We start from the raw sequence: 17,250 nt of genomic DNA, 5'->3' as shown, positions 1-17,250 counted from the left end.
GAAATGTAGCTTGGATTAGTCTTTCTGACTAACTCCTGATTTGAGATCAAACAAGGAAGGAAATGTCACTCAGGAAAGCAATATGATTGCATGGACAGGAAAAATCGGGTAAACTTGCTCTCCTGTTTGTGTCACTGGCCTCGTTCGTTTCAGAGCTGTGATATAAGACACTTAAAGCACTTGATCAATTTATTTCTTGATCAGTTTTAAACGTTCTGAAGTGTAAACAAAGCACCTCTGAAGGGGCTGAGCAGCCCTAGTGACAGGAGCCGAAGAAGCAGCGCAGGTTGTCCCGTTTCCCCTCCCCCTTCCCTTCTCCGGTTGACTTCTTGGGTCCCCTCACTCCACAGTCCCGATCCCACCATGTCCCAGAAACAAGAGGAGGAGAACCCTGGGGAGGAGACCGGTAAAGGAGAAGCAGGACACACAGGAGAAAGAAGGTACTCTCCCTGAGAGAGCCAAGGAGGCAAAGTTAAAGGCCAAATATCTAAGCCTAGGACAAAAGCTTGGAGGCTCCAACTTCCTCACGAAGAGACTCCAGAGAGGGCAAAAGTACTTTGACTCAGGAGACTACGACATGCCCAAAGCCAAGATGAAGAATAGGCAGCTACCAAGCACAGGACCAGACAAGATCCTGGTGATGGGTGACCACATCCCCAGCCCACAGGATCTGCCCCAGGGAAAGTCCTCGCTCATCACCAGCAAGCTTGCGAGGTAACTGGGGCCCCCTTCTGCTTCCCTTCCTCACCCACCGGACTTTTATATATCATAGGCAGGGATGCAATGGGCACCTAGTTATATCTTCTCAACTTGCTAGCCAGAAATGACTGTGATTCTCCTGGAGGCTGCTGAGAAGGTAATGTGGGCTGAAGAGAGGTTCTGAGTTCATTTCTTTGGATAAATGGAGATTTTCACACCCTCATGTGGCCCAGGTAGGGGCTCAGAAATGGGAGACTAGGATTGGATAATGCTGCAAACTCTTTTTCTTTTGTACAAGAAACTGGGGAGATGTGATTTCTCCTTTTGGAAGAGAATATCCCCAAATTGGTTAGCCTAGGCCTTGGGAATAATATGACAGGTTTAACGTCCCAAGGCTAACCTGACGTGGTTGGGAAAGGTAGATTGAATGGAATCTGTTTTCTGTGCTTTAAGTGTTTTGTCCCTTGGGCTGCTACTGCTTCATGTTTCCATTATGACTGGTTTAGAGAATCCTCAAAAAGAAAAACTGATTTCCTTGCCTAAAACTATAGTGCCCACTTAACCTCCTTTACTCAGTCAGTGTCTTTTACAGTTTGCCCCGGCTCTTAAATAACGTAAAGATTGGAGGATATAATTCACATAAAATGGGCACCTTCTCTCTCTCTTCCAGCATGTTGCTTTTTGAAAGTATCATGGGATAGTGGAAAGAACACTGGGTTGGGAGTCAAGATATCTGGGTTCTAGCTCCACTCAGTCTAGGCAGAACGGACGTGTAACCTTGGTCAAGTCATTTAACCTCTCCGGATTTCTATTTCCTCATCTGTAAAACAGAGTTGAATATAGATGAGATTGATTCTGATTCTAAAATCCTGAAAAAAACTGTGCTGTTCATTGTAAACCCAAAAGTGAGGAAGACCCATAGGTGAGCCTACAGAGGGGAAATATTTGAAGACTACATGGGGAGAGAAGTTGAGGTTTGGGGGTTATAAAGTCAGGCGAGAGGGGGCTCATCAGGATCATGGTCTTGAGGGTCAAGAAAAAAAATTCTAAGCTAGCAAAGCTCTTGCCTCTGCCCTCACCTGCTTTCCTACAATCTGGGCCCTTGCTGCTAAAAAGCTGCGCTGACAGCCAAGCTGTGGGCCTGGAGAAACATGCTCAGTCGTGCACATGTGGAGTCCCACATTTCAGATGTTGTCAGCTGCCAGGCGTATTGTTAGGGAGACAAGAAGAAAAGGGATGAACTGAGCGAGCCTCCAGGGCTTAGTGCTACAGCAGGGCTGGGGCAGCAGGTTCTCAGGAGATGACTCACCTTGGAGGAAGCTGGGGAAGGTGATTAGGGAGAAAGGGAAGAAGCACTGAGAAATCTCTGCCTTCCTAGAGCTCAGTAACCCAGCTCCTGTGCTCTGAGAAGCAGAGTGCTGATCGTGAACCAGGCGGAGGAAAGGGGCTGCAGAAGGCCAGCATCGTCAATCTAGTTATCAGTAGCTTGGCCTGAACGTTACTGAATGCAACCTGCTAGTGATCACAGAGACGGCAGGGTGGGAACTAGCTAGCCGTTCAAGAGAGGAAGATTCTATAATCCTCTCTCGCCCTCTCAGCTCACCACTTCTGATACGCCACACATCTGGCGCAATGAGAACAACTGATGAACTTGCTGATGCACATGGAGGGGGTTGGGGGTGCCTCCACTTCTTTCCTGACCAGCCATTCACTTTTCAGGCCATCATTCCAACTGGATAGGAAAACGTTGGTGAGGAGGGAATGGAAAGAGCAGGATCCTGTGATTCCCTGGCCCCCAAACTCCTTGGCTGTCGCCTGTAATTGTATATAATTTTTGTGTTTCTTGCTCCATTTCCTTATGCTGTCTTCCTTAGTCTAAAATCCATGTGGAAAGGGGAAAGTGTTGCACATCCTTGTATAGTTTCCTCAACTGTCCCAGACATGTTGTACACAGATATGTTGTGTTTATTATATATGTAAATATATATATAATTTTGTATGTTTTCATCTCCAATCTTCTCGCATTTTGTACTCTTTTCTTTTCTGTCTGAGCTGTCTTCTCTATCGGTCAGTATGACTCCTCAAGACCGAGGCCACAGCGAGTCTGGTTTTTAGGAAGGAATAGAAGAAATAGGGAAATCAGAAAAATTTTTGGTCTCTTTCTCCACCTGGTCATCTTCAAGGCTAAGAAATCAAAGAAGCAAAAGCTACCCTCTCTATATGCCACCTGTTTCCACAGTGTGAAGTGTATAGTTTCCATGGCAAAGAAGGGTCATTTCAAAATCCAAATCCAAATTGCTCTGATTAAACCTAGATTATTAAGTCCACTCAGAAGAACATGTGTGCTGTCTGGCCCTGACCTCCGGGAAGTTACCACCTGATCACTGTGTGCCCCCAGTCCGTCTCCGCTGCTGCAAGTGGCTCTGACCATGCCTCTGAGACCAAGCCTGCTCTGAGCCAGGCAGTTTACACCCCTGAAAACCTCCAGTTATTTTGATCTTGTCTAAATAATTTTTTTTCTGTTTTTGTTTTCATGGATATCTCCAAAAAGAGAACATTTTGTTTTGAAGATAGGAAAAGACTGAAATTTTCTCTCTCTCTTTTGTTTTAAACAACTCGCTGGATAAGATTGAGACATGTGCCAGGTAGCCCTGATTGTTAAGTGCGGAAGAGTGATGGGGTAGAGACTGGGGTGGAACTTAGGGCTCTTTCCCTTCCTACTTGACAGTGTTTTCTTTTTCTTCTGTGTTGGTCCGCAGCGGCCAACTTGAATGATGCTGCCCGGGGCTCTGCCAGATACTGAGACGTTGCCCCCCTGGGTCCTGTGCTGGCTCCTGGCCCTCCCTGCTTTTGCAGCCAGGGGTCCGGAGGTGGCTTGGGTGTGGGCTGGAGAGGCAGAAGCCCCTGCCCTTGTTGAGATACGTCTCAGTGAAATCCTGGGGGTGGGGGTGGGGATGGGGGTGTGAGAGGGTGGAGTGGAGATTTGGGGGAATATGAATTAGGGCTTGGAGTTGATAAAAACATTCTTGACTATCCTCCTGCTTAACCACGTGGCTTCTGTGGGGTGGGTGTGAGGAAGAGGACATAAAGTGGACTAAAGATGAGAGACTCTGATTCAGCTCTGTAGAAGAATGCCTTGTTTGCTTGGATGTGGCCGGGGACCTGGTGTCAGATAAAGGAAACTGTCCGTCTAAATATGAAAGATGCAGACAGCTCCTCTGCAGAGCAAGCTGAGAACTCAATGTTAATTGTTCATAAAAAAAAAAAAAAGAACCTCTAAGGGGACAGTCTATTAGGATGTTTGCCTAGTCACTTCCTGCTTCATGCCCACATCCTCCTATAACCGGTTGTTTCCTCGCAAGAGTAAGTCCCTGCTCAGGTATGGACAAAAATCCCCTTATTTTTCACCTGAAATTTGCCGTGGAGACACTTAGTTCACCTTGCGTAATCCCACTTTCCTTATTACTTCTTTCTAGCAGTCTTCTGTCTAGGACGGTAATCCCACAGCAGGGGCCATAGTCTCAAGATCTGGGTGTGTGTATGTTTTGGGGGTGGGGAGATGGGGCTTCAGGACAGGATTTAGAAGTTTAATGCCCAAGAATCTTGGCTGTAATTTTTACAAACTATTTATTTTTTACTGTTATGTAAAGAGGACATAATATAAAACTGTCACGCAGAATACATTGATCTGTCTTGGGAACAGGACTTCCGTTTTGTAATTGAACGGTTCTTAATTGTTGAGTGTAGTAGTACAGAGCTTAAAACAGCCTCTCTCTTTTCTCTCCATCTATTGATTCTGGTGTTTTCTGGGGTGAAAGAAGGTATATCTAACTCCTCTTGGTTTTATGAATCTTCTGAAGCTTTGTGGAGAGCCATTTGTCACTTTCCTCTGTTGCTGATTAGCCAAGGACAAAGGAAAAGGAGGTAAAGGAAGGGCAGAGTGATCACATCACCCTCTATTGGAAATTGGCCCATGTTTCTCAGCTGACTTTCTTTTGATTGAGAATCTTATATTTGGGGATGGACTCCAGGATACAGAGTGATGATTATTTGTCACTGATAATTAAGTAATTATCATTTTGCCTGAATGGAGAAGAACCCAAACATTTGCTGGGCACATCAGGAGGCGGCAGTGAGTAGGGCAGCCATCCTTCTGAAGGCAACTTCTCCACGGCCATGTTATAACAGTAGCTCCTGTGTGGGTTCTCACGGACGCTTAAAAAAATCTCCAAAGCCTTTGAAAATGTACTTTCCCCCATTTTAGACCGGTGTAAGTTACTTATTTTTTAGTGATATCACAAAGGACAAACTCCACAGTTTTTATTTCTGACCCAGATGTGTACATTGTATTTTTTTTTCAATATGAGGCAGCAAAATTATTCTCCAAGCAGCAAGATTATTATGCTACTTGTTCATATTCATCATGTTGGGATTCCCTTTCTTGCTTTCAGTGTCATTAATTTGGTCTGTATTTCTGGATGCTGAGGAAATGCACAATAAACATGGACCCTTGCAAGCATTTTAAAAATACCGATTTCTCTAAAATTCTTACATTCAAGGAAGCGTGTCTCATTCTCCCTTCCGTTTATTAAGAATAAGGACAGCATTTCCACTCACTGCAGTGTTAGCAGGAGATCTTCTAGCAGCAACTGCGTCTTACATTATTAATAGCCTCACAAAAAATGTGCTGTTGCCGTGGTGGGTACGTATCAATTTGTGCCGGGGTAGGACGTTTTCTCAGACATGAATAAAAAACCAGTTCAGGATGCAGGATGTGTATAATGATATCAGGACTCACAGTATAACAGACTCATCAGCATCCTGGTGATGTGGAAGGAACACTGAGGTGGGAGTCTTGGGTTGGACAATCAAGTCTGCCATTCATATGTGGTGTGAGCTTGGACAACTGCTTGATATCTCTCAGCCTCAGTCTTGGCATTTGTAAACTAAGGAGATACTCTTCGTGCCCTGCTCAGATCCCCTCATATGCATTTTATCATTCTGGATGCAAATCCCCTCACCTCCTGCATGCTTTGCTTCTACTGGCAGGGCCTGCAGTTTTCTATAGGGGACCACCTTTGACTCATGGTGCCTCTTGCTTCATCCTTACTCACAAAAGTGCCAGGAGTTTATCTGTTCTCCACTAGGCCTCCTCTAGCCTATCCAGTGACAGGCTGATCTAGTAGTATGAAAGCCCAGCTGCCTTGCCGTCAGGGTGAATACATTCTGAAGGTGTAATATCTTCCAGGGCTTCCTATGCTATTGCTGGGACTATACCTGAAATCTCAACCTTGCTTGATGTCTCCCCTCCCTGCTCTTCTCTCAGCTCCTTACTTGTTTCCCCAGGGAATAGTTTCTTAAAAACCACTTGCACCGGGCTTCCCTGGTGGCGCAGTGGTTGAGAGTCCGCCTGCCGATGCAGGGGACGCAGGTTTGTGCCCTGGTCCAGGAGGATTCCACATGCCGCGGAGCAGCTGGGCCTGTGAGCCATGGCCACTGAGCCTGCGCGTCCGGAGCCTGTGCTCCGCAACGGGAGAGGACACAACAGTGAGAGGCCCACGTACCGCAAAAAAAAAATAAATAAAAAAATAAACCACTTGTACCTAAACCCTCATCTCAGGATCTGCTTCTTTAGAACCCTGCCAACCTCATTGAACCAGCTGTTCAAAGTTAAATAAATGTTTAATTAGCACAGTCTTCTTCTTTTAATATTTTGATAGTGCTTTAACAGTTGCCCAAGTTCTTATAATGAGACTATGGAGTTCATCAGTCTACATACCTGTGTTAGGGGGAGTGAGTATAATTGGCACCTTGAGGTCCAGATTCAAGTGAAAAAGTGTTACTCTTTCACTTCTTAATATTTACTTGTTTCATCATAGCAATAGCTTGTAGTGGAAAGGAATTACTATTGCATTTTACAGAAGAGAAAGTTGAAACTCAGAAAGCACACATTGCGTAAGTGAAATCATGCAGTATTTGTCCTTCTGTGATTGGCTTATTTCACTTAGCATAAGGTTCCCAAGGTTTATCTATGTTGTTGCATATGGCAGGATTTCCTTCTTCTTTATGGCTGAATAATATTCCATTATGTCTATCTATCTTGATCATCTATCTATAGATATAGATATAGATATGCCACATTTTCTTGAGGTATCTAAAGTAGTCAGAATTACAGAAGCAGAAAATAGAAGGGTGGTCGCCACGGTCAAGGCAGAGAGAGAAATGGGAAATTGCCATCGTTTGATGGGTCTAAAATTTCAGCTCTGCAAGAAGAATAAATTCTAGAGACCTACTGTACAACGTTGTGTTTTCAGCTAACAGTACTGTGCTGTACACTTTAAAAAATGTTAAGAGAGCAGGTCTCATATTATCTCCTGTTACCACAATTTAAAAAAAGAAAACAAGGGACACATCCCTTGTCTATATGTCTACAGAACTTGGTTGCTCCATTGCAGCTCACGTGTCCCAGCTCTGAGCTCAAAGTCCTCTCCACTGCAAACTAGACTGTAGGTAAATGATGTCCTTGAAACCTCCTGATTTCCTGGTCCACCCCCCATCTGCTTGGCATTGTTTCCACTGAAACCTCAATTTCATGTTTAATTCTGAGAAACTTTTCAAATGATGACTAAGATATTAGCTGTTAGGGACTCAGGGAGCATCGATAATTTAAGAGGGTGCTTTAGGTATCCAAAGATTTAATATTCAAAGGAATCAAAACTGGAATGATACTGGACAAGATTTTTTTTTCTCAAGTTCTAAAATCATACAGTATATGTAATGGAAAGAACATGGGAACCATATTTTTGCCTATCTTCACGTTAGAACTGAGATTCATTCATCTTTAGAAGGAAACCGTTTGGCATTTTCTTTTACGACAAAACCGTTATGATTTTGTTTGTTCTTGTAATTTGGTTACTGAACATCAAAGTTTCTGAAGAAAAACTGACACTTTGAAGAAGGCAGTTTGCAAAGTAAAGAAATTTTCATATGAGAAGAGTGGGAGAGAGTCAGTTAAGGTTCAAAGAAACCTTTATTTTAACTCTCACAGCAGGAGTAAAGCACTCAAGGGGTTTAGGTTCCAGGAAGGAAACATGCAGTCTTCTCAGACTGAAAAGAAGAAAAGTCAAACTCAGAGTCACTCAGAGGTTTCAAAGAGGTAATTAGCACCTTTCTTCTTTGTAACTGACAACTAAGTGACTTCCTAATCAGCCCAGATGTTAGGAAAAAGATAAAGGTTTTAAAGCTCTGGCTCGACTCTTAGAGTGTGAAGATTACCCTGGGGAAGCTGCTTTCTAAGGCAGATTTTGAGCCTAGTGTCTGTAAGCTCTGTTTTCTCTTGTTGGCCGGTAGAGCCCAGGAATCTCCATGTGTAACATGCAGGGAGACTGTTTCCATGTTCCTCACATCTAGAAACAGAGCAGGTGACGTATTATTTTAATACAGGCCAGTATTCCAGTAAGGACTCTTTACAGCAGAATCCTATTGTTACCAATGCTGTTGCCCCAGAATCGTACCTGCCCCTCCCTGGAATAGAAAATAATTACTCTTACCTAAGTTTCAGGAAGGAGCTGCAAAGAGAAAAAATGAATGAGAACCAACTAGGCCCAAGATGGCAGAAGATTTGACTTCCAGCGGACCTTGAGCCTCATTATACACTCCCTGTAATACATTAGCTAAGTGACACACCCACCAGCCCCTTGACAGTTGCTATGACAACAACCAGAAAAGCCCATGCAAGGACTGAAAAGGAGAGATGCAACAATTCCAGGTCCAAACCACACCCGCGTTCTCAGTTACCTCATGAATATTCCTCCTACTCTTTCCAACTCCCTCCCTTTTACCTCGACCTTCCCTCTATAGAGTTGCTGGCTCTGCTAGAATTGGGTTGAGAAGTTGATTTGTGAATTAGGTTCCTGCTTCTCCTTTGGCCATTGAATAAAACTTGTGCAGTTCCAGTTTCAGTATCGGTTTTGTTATTGGCTGCACAGATGTATAACTGAATCACTTTACTGTACAGCAGAAATTAACACAACATTGTAAATCAACTATATATCAATTAAAAAAAGAAAAAAAAAAGAACGTCCCTGGCTGAGACAGGGGGTCTCGCCTGGCTAGGACATTGCCACGGGTCCTGTCAACCAATTCAGTAACAATATGATGTTTGTATTGTTATTTTTCCCTCTTAATATCTTGTAATAACTTATAGGTTTGCCAAGGAAAACAGATGTGACAGGAAACTAAAGTGCCTGTGGTGAGAGGACTTTACTGTTTTCTGAGAAGCAGTTGAAATAAATGAAGATACATAGAGAAGAAAATAATTCTGAACAAATGCTAACAGCCATCAAATATGATATTTAAATGAACTCCTATTCAGTTTTTTTTTTCTTCTGTGTAGCTTCAAGAAAACAATTGAAGATCAATGAGTAGAGTAATGACTCTTCAGAGACATGGATTTCTAATAGAGTTGTCTCAGCTGAACTGCCTCAAATAAAGTGAGTTCCAGATTCCTGGGAGATTTGCAAACATTAAATAACCAACCAACCGGCAAGATGAAATGGTACAAGGCCCACTGGTAATTCGTGTTCCCTCACTGCCCATGTGTCCTTCCAGACAGCAAGACAGTGGACATCTCAACAGAAGAAGAGCGCCCACTCACATCCACACATATACCTACTGCATAGAATTGCTTCTCTTTTTCTCTCTATAATTGCGTCTTTTGCTAAATTTATTGAGGGATCATAATTTCCAGAAATGCAACAAGGTCAGATGTAAAAAGTAGTTATATGGTGGTGCAATAAAAATTAACTAATAATGAAGTACTGCCACTTACACCCATCAAAATGGAAACATTTACAGCAACTACAATATTTATTTTTGTTGGGAGTATAGTGAAAATACTACTCTAACAGCTGCTGGTGTAAACACATATTGTCACATCTTTTTTTATTAAGCTATCTTAAAGATGCTATTGAAACCTAACATGCATATACTCTTTGATCCAGCAATACTGTATTCCATGAAAGGTATCTTATAGAAACTAAAAGACCAGTAAACAAAGATCTATGTACCAAGGACTTTCTTGCATTTTTATGCATGTAGAAATGTATACGGAAAAATGCCCATCAATGAAGAATTGGTTATACAAATTGTGGTGTGTTAACACCAGGAAATAAAGCCATTAGAAAGAATGGGTTAGAATTATTTCTGTTGGGACTTCTCTGGTGACGCAGCGGTTAAGAATCCACCTGCCAATGCAGGGGACACGGGTTCGATCCCTGGCCTGGGAAGATCCCACATGTTGCAGAGCAACTAAGCCCGTGCTCCACAACTACTGAGCCTGCGCTCTAGAGCCGGCGAGCCACAACCACTGAGCCTGTGCACCACAACTACTGAAGAGCCCGTGCTCTGCAACAAGAGAAGCCACTGCAATGAGAAGCCCGCATACTGCAATGAAGAGTAGCTCCCTCTCGCCGCAACTAGAGAAAGCCCGCATGCAGCAACGAAGACCCAATGCAGCCGAAAAATAAATAAAATTTTAAAAAAAAAGAAAGGGAGCATTAATTTAAAAAAAAAGAATTATGTCTGTTTACTGGAAAGAATGTTTACTAGATATTGAGAAAAGCAAGATGAAGAAAAGTGTGTATAACAGAAATTTAGGTTTATATATTTGTGTGTATATACATATAAGTATATAGTGTAATATACATATTATATATATGTAATGTGTGTGTATATTGTGTGCCTTGGCATATCTAGGTGTGGAGACAAGAATGGAAGATATAGATATTAACATGTTTTACCTAAAAGGGCACTGGTGTAGAGGGAGAGGAAAGAGGAAGGAAGGAAGGCAAAAAAATGAAAGTGAAAGAGTGAAAAAAATGCAAGACTGCATTAAGTAAATAGTATACATGATATGGTTCCACATGTGTATAGTATGTAAAATATACATGTGTAAAAAAAGTACAGCATCTTTTTCTGAGAGATGGGGAAATACTATACGCATATTTTATTAGCCATGTTTTAAAATCTAAATGATGAATAACATTTTGAGGAAAAAGTCAGCAAATAACAGAGCAGTTTCAGCTCAATGGTATATTTGCTTGTTTAGTTTTCTACAATCTTTCTCATTCCAGCTCTGATTTAATGCAATTTGCAATGAAAAGTACAGCATAATCAGAAAAATAATTGAGGAAATTACAGGATGTGGAATTTAAATGCATTTTTTACAATTATTTTTTATAAGCAATAACAAAACCCTCAATTTGGGTATCTGACAAGGCGCTCGTGACTGAAGGGTTTATGCGTCCAAGCAGAACATTATCAGTATTTTATTGAGTTGGGTCTCTTGATGAATTGACCTCATTTATCTCTAGGACAGAGCAAAGAGATTTTTTTCACTTGGACGAACATTCAGGCATTGTTGGGTATTGTCAAACTCAATAAGTCAATGGTAATTCCAGGGGAAAAGTTATTTATTTTAATTGCACTCTAGCATAGGACTTAACAGAAAAAGGTCTACAGGATAAGAGATTATTGCTTCAACCTTTCCATCTTGTTTTGTTTAATTTAACACTTCAGCGAACTTCCCGATAGTAACATACTGCCTTAGACATTTCTAACTCCTTTTAGGTCTTTTACAGTTTTCACTGAATACCACAAATTAAGGAGTTCAGTGTGGGTCAGGATATATTATTTCTGAAACCATGGGTATGGATCTGATATTTCACTTATCACCAAATCTATCAAGTAATAACTGTTTCCCCAGAGCTGTTAAACACAAGGACAGTTTGTAAGCAGCTCTACCTATACTGGTATGTCTTCTAGCGTAAAAACTTCAGACAGAAATGAATGATCTCCTGTGGCAGTGAGAGTGTATACCTTCACCTGTCACTTCCACCCGCTTTCCAATTATTGCACCAGGCCTGCAAGCTCGCCCTCAGAAAAGGACCTGGCTGGCTTTCACCCTAACCCCTTCTTGCAGAAGTTCTTAACTCAGCTGTAGAACTCCCCTCCATGTGAAACATGTCATGGAGTCTTCCAGTCCCAGATGTAGATTTCAAAACCACAATTCCTCAGATTTAGATAGAGAACATTTAACTAAAGGGAAAAAAAACTTAAGTCTTTTCAGTCCGAGGCTAGTAATGTGTCCCAGGTTGAGGAAAATAGGTCAAATATTGATTAAAACCCCAAATATTGTTTTTCCTTGTAACTTGAATGCATCCTTCCTTCCTTCTTTCCTTCCTTCCTCCCTCATTCCCTCCCTCCCTTCCTTTCTTCCCTTCTGACATTTAACAAGCATACGTGCCAGGTGCTAAGCTGGTTACTGAATATACTGGTTTCCTATTTCTGCTGTAACAAATCGCCGCAAACTTAGTGGCTTAAAACAGCAATTTTTTTTTGCTTTTACAGTTATAGAATTCAGGAATCCAGACTGAGTCATAAACAGCTAAGTCAAGGTGTCAGTAGGGCTGTGCTCCCTTGGGTGGCTCCAGGGGAGAATCCGTTTCCCGTTGCTTCTTCCAATGTCTGATGACTGCTGACATTCCTGGGCTTGTGGCCATGTCACTCCAATCTCTGCTCCTCTTGTCACATTGCTTTTGGCTCTTCTGTGTCAATTTTCCCTCTGCCTCTCTCTTATAAGGACATTTGAGATTGCATTTAGGGCCCACCCTAATAATTCAGAATAATATTCCAATCTCAAGAGCCTTAATTTAATTTCACCAACAAAGTCCCTTTTGCCACAGAAGGTAATTTTTGTAGGTTTTAGGAATTAGGATCTGATTATGTTTGAGGACCAATATTCAGCCTACCATACTGGAGACACATGAAATACAAACCATGTACCTGCCCTCAAAAAAGCTCACATGAAAACCATGTCAACAGATTACCTAAATCTTAGAAAGTTTAATGTTAGACACAGACTCTGAGAGCATACTATTTTCCTGCTAGGAAATGATTAGGAATTAATGGCTTCCCAATTATTAAATTCAGTTTCAATCTGAATAGGGATCAATGCCAACTTGACTATATGAATCAAAAATTAAAACTCATTGCAGATGGAGATGTCCTTTCATGTCTGTGGTGGGCTGAATAATGAACCCCGAAGATATCCAGGCCCCAGTTCGTGCAGCCCATGTTTGATACTTTATATGGTAATGGGGTCTTTGCAGCTGCAATTAAACAAAGGATTTTGAAATGGGAAGATTATCCTGGATTATCTGAGTGGGCCCTATATGTAATGTAACTGTCCTTATGAGAGGGAGGCAGAGGGAGTTGTGAAAGCAGATGAGAAGGCAAAGGGATGATGGAGAAAGAGAAAGATTTGTGATGCTGAGCTGTTGCCTCTGAAAACGGAGGAGGGGGGTTCATAAGACAAGGAGTGCAAGGAAGACAGCTCTAGAAGCCGGACAAGGCCAGGAAAGGGGTTCTTTCCTGGAGCCTGTGGAGGGCGTAGAGCCCTGCGCACACCTTTCCTTTATCCCACTGAGACTGATTCTGGTCTCCGACATCAAGAACTGGAAGCGAATACATGTCTGGTGTTTTAAGCTACCAGATGTTTGTTAATTTATAAAAGCAGCCACGGGAAACCAATACAGTGTTTACAGGCTCTGAATGTTTTCTGCAACTCAGTGTAGCGGAAAGAGCCTGTTCTGAGAGATTGGAGACAGAATCCCAGAACAGCTAGTTACTCACGAACTAGGGACCATAGGCAACTGCATGCTTCCGAAGCCCAGGTCCTCTGTCTACACTGTAACCCATGACTCTCCTTTATGTTTTAATGTTATCTACATAAAAATAATCTATATTTAACCTCCAACACATAATAAATTTCCAAATATCAAATTAGGACAATAACATTGATACAATGCTCATATTCGTGGGTCAGGTTCTGGACTAGAAAGAGGACATGAGACAATCTGTTCAGAGTAGAGGAGATCATCTCATTATTATCCTTTTTCTGGATCATAATCCAATTCAGGAACACACTTTGCATTTACTTGTCATGTCTCATTAGTCTCTTTTAATCCAGCACAGTTCCTCTGTATTTCTTTGTTTTTTTTTTTATTGTTTGGCACTTTTAAACAGTACCGCGCGTTGTTTTGTGCTGTATCCCTCAGATCAGGTTGGTCTGATGTTTCCTCAGGATTGCGTTTAGGTTATGCGATTTTTGGCAGGAAACCCACAGAAGCAATGCTGTGTCTTTCTCAGTGCACCCTATCAGAACGCACATGTTGTCAGTTGATCTTGTTTAGGGATTTGGGGTGAACGGTGTATGGGAATTCCTCCCAATTTCATACATCTAAATGAAAAAATTCAAAGTTAAAAAAATCCCTACTTTTCAGCATAGGATATAAATTAGTGAACTGGTATAGTTTTAAATGTCTAGTGTATCATGTAAAAAGTTGAAAGAGTTAATGCCCCTCGAAAATGGCCTACCTATCAGCATCGTAAAACCTTGGACACAGAAACAGTGGAGGTGTTTCAGGAGCAGAACTTCATGGGTAAGAGTCAGGGATCCAGCAGATCAGACCTGCTGATTTGATCTCTGCCATTTAGTGGCCCACTGATCCTTGGCAATACATAATAATAATAATGACAATTAGTTAATTTATTGAGAATTACTGTGTTCTAGGTGTTGTTTTGAGAGATGCACAATTATTCCATTTAACTGTTGCAACAACATATGCATTTTATATTATTATTATTCCCACTTTTAGATGAGAGAACTGTAGCCTAGAGAAGTTAAGTCACTTCCTCAATAGCCAACAGCTAGGAAGTATTAAAGCCAAATTCAAACTTATTCTGCATCCAGGTCCTATGCTTATTACCACTTTATTACACTTCACTAAGATTGCTAACCACAGTTTTCTTATCTGCAAAATGGAGATGATAATCACACCTGTGTTATAGTTATCTGTGATTTAATAAAAGGAGGCATTTGAATTTATGCCTCATGGTAGGCATATATAAAAGTTAGTTTTATTATCCCATACTGATTATTGTACCTTGGCTTTACTGGTGGGAGAAAATGAGGCTCAGAGAATTTAAGTAATTGCCCAGACTAACACCATGAGGATATACACTTAAACCACTGTCTCATCCATGCTTCTTTCCATCATGCATGACCTCTCCTGGAAAGTGATTATTATACTAAAATCCAGGGGGCAGATTTTATCATAATGATGTAGTATATCCTTTGGTATAAATTAAAGACATAATTTCCTTGTAAACTCATTAGTGATCACTCAGCAGCCGTTTACTAAAGAGGCAATGGTAGCTCTTTGGTTCCAGGAGCGGATTCAGAGCACTTATTGGTAGTCTTGCTGCTGGAAGAGAAACGTGCCTTGTCAATCACTCACCAACCGCCACACTCTCCCGGGAGCTCTGACTCAGCGCCCCCTCTTAAGAAAGTGGCAAGCATCACTCCGCATATTCTGGTGAGAGACTAGTCATAATCCCAGATCTAGACGTAATTTGTGTCCTTACACAAGCCACTTCCATTCTCTGGGCCTCAGTTGCCTTAATAACCAAAAGAGGAAGTTGGAAGAACTTTTTAGACTTTCTCTTAATAATTCTCTATCTTAATAATTTTAGATATTCTGAAATGCTTGATTATTAATGTTCCCATTAGTTTGACTTTTTGAAAAGGCATTATAGATATCAGTCAACTAATAATTAATCTTGTGCTTGCTACAGTGTTAATACATGAAATACATATTCATGTATTTCGTAAATTAGCGTTTTGGATGGAAAGTCGGGTTTTTTTTTTTTTTTTTTTTTGGCGGTACGCGGGCCTCTCACTGCTGTGGCCTCTCCCGTTGCGGAGCACAGGCTCCGGACGCGCAGGCTCAGTGGCCATGGCTCACGGGCCCAGCCGCTCCGCGGCGTGTGGGATCTTCCCGGACCGGGGCACGAACCCATGTCCCCTGCATCGGCAGGCGGACTCTCAACCACTGCGCCACCAGGGAAGCCCAGTCTGGGGTTTTTAAACATGCTTTTCTTGTGCTCTCTTGTCATTTGGCTGATTTTTTTATTGCATTGTGTACACTCGGGCTTTATCTGTCTACTTGCTAAAAATCTAAGTTATCTGCAGTGTCTCAAATGACCTTGCATTAACCTTGTTTACCATAAAGTGAAAGTATGTCCGTAGAAACTCTCTGTGCTTTTAACACACTTGTTAACTTTCCCCAGTATTATCAGAGGGCACAAGAAATTCACATCAGTGTTCAGTAAAGCACCGTTTTTAATTTTGATTGTTCTTATATGGGTAAGTAAAGACCTCAGGAAGAATACATTAGCTGTGAATTTCCACCATATGCCACGCATTCTAACAAGATGAAAATCAATCCAGCGTGGAACTGAGTAATGAGAATATGTGACTTGCTCTTATCCCAATGAGTATGTTTCCAGTAGTATTAGCTTGAAATCAAGGCCAAAATAATACTTCCAAGATCCCAAATACACTGAACTATTAATGACATTTTAATACAATTGTTCTATTGTTATATTCTTCAACAGATTAGCTTGGTCTCCTCTTTAGTATATATTTAAACTTGAGTTTTATTCTAAGAAATTTTCTTGTTGAAAAGCTAAACTGAGATAAATTTTCTTTCATACATTAAACTTCTTGTTTTAGTTTTAGTTTTTAATTTAATTATTTTTCCTGTACAATATTATATTATTGGTTTGGCCCAAAGGTTTGTTCGTTTTTTCCCTAAGATGGCTTCAGTAGCACTTAGTTGTCTTTAAGTTCATTCAAAACAATTTTGTTAGATTGTATGTGATAGCTGTTATATCAGTATGCATTTAAAAGAAGACTTATCAAAACTGGTGAAGTTTTGTGTAGCCATTTTAATATTGAAGATGGAAGAAAAAAGCAACATTTTCTGCATATTATGCTTTATTACTTTAAGAAAAACGCAACTGAAACGCACAAAAACTTTGTGCAGTATACAGAGAAGGTGCTGTGACTGATCGAACATGTCAAAAGTGGTTTGCAAAATTTGGTGCTGGAAATTTATTGCTGGACAATGCTCCACAGTCGGGTAGATCAGTTGAAGTTGATAACAATAAAATCAAAACAATAATTGAGAACAATCAACGTTATGTCACATGGGGGATAGCCGACATAATCAAAATATCCAAATCAAGCATTGAAAATCACTTGCACCAGCTTGGTTATGTGAATTGCTTTGATGTTTGGGTTCCACAAAAGTTAAGCGAAAAAAACTTTCTTGACCGTATTTCTGCATGCGATTCCCCACTGAAACATAATGAAAACGTTCCATTTTTAAAACAAATTGTGACAGGTGATTAAAAAGTGGACACTGTACAACAATGTGACAGAAGCGATCACGGGACAAGTGAAATGAACCACCACCAACCACACCAAAGGCTGGTCTTCATCCAAAGAAGGCGATGTTGTGTATATGGTGGGATTGGAAGGGAGTCCTCTATTATGAGCTCCTTCCAGAAAACCAAATGATTAATTCCAACAAGTACTGCTCCCAATTAGACCAACTGAAAGTGGTACTAATTCTGGAAAAGTGT

The 17,250-nt window shown here is 41.2% G+C and overlaps 1 pseudogene; it reads left to right on the top strand.

The window, feature by feature from the left end:
• The first annotated feature begins 363 nt into the window (after positions 1–363).
• Positions 364–17,250, top strand: part of LOC101280237 (alpha-endosulfine-like) — a 32,619-nt pseudogene continuing 15,732 nt past the window's right edge.

Source organism: Orcinus orca, chromosome 13, assembly GCF_937001465.1.
Source record: "Orcinus orca chromosome 13, mOrcOrc1.1, whole genome shotgun sequence".
In the NCBI taxonomy this organism is placed as follows: Eukaryota; Metazoa; Chordata; class Mammalia; order Artiodactyla; family Delphinidae; genus Orcinus; species Orcinus orca.
The sequence above is the reverse complement of the archived record's forward strand: the minus strand, read 5'-3'. Positions and strand labels throughout refer to the sequence as shown.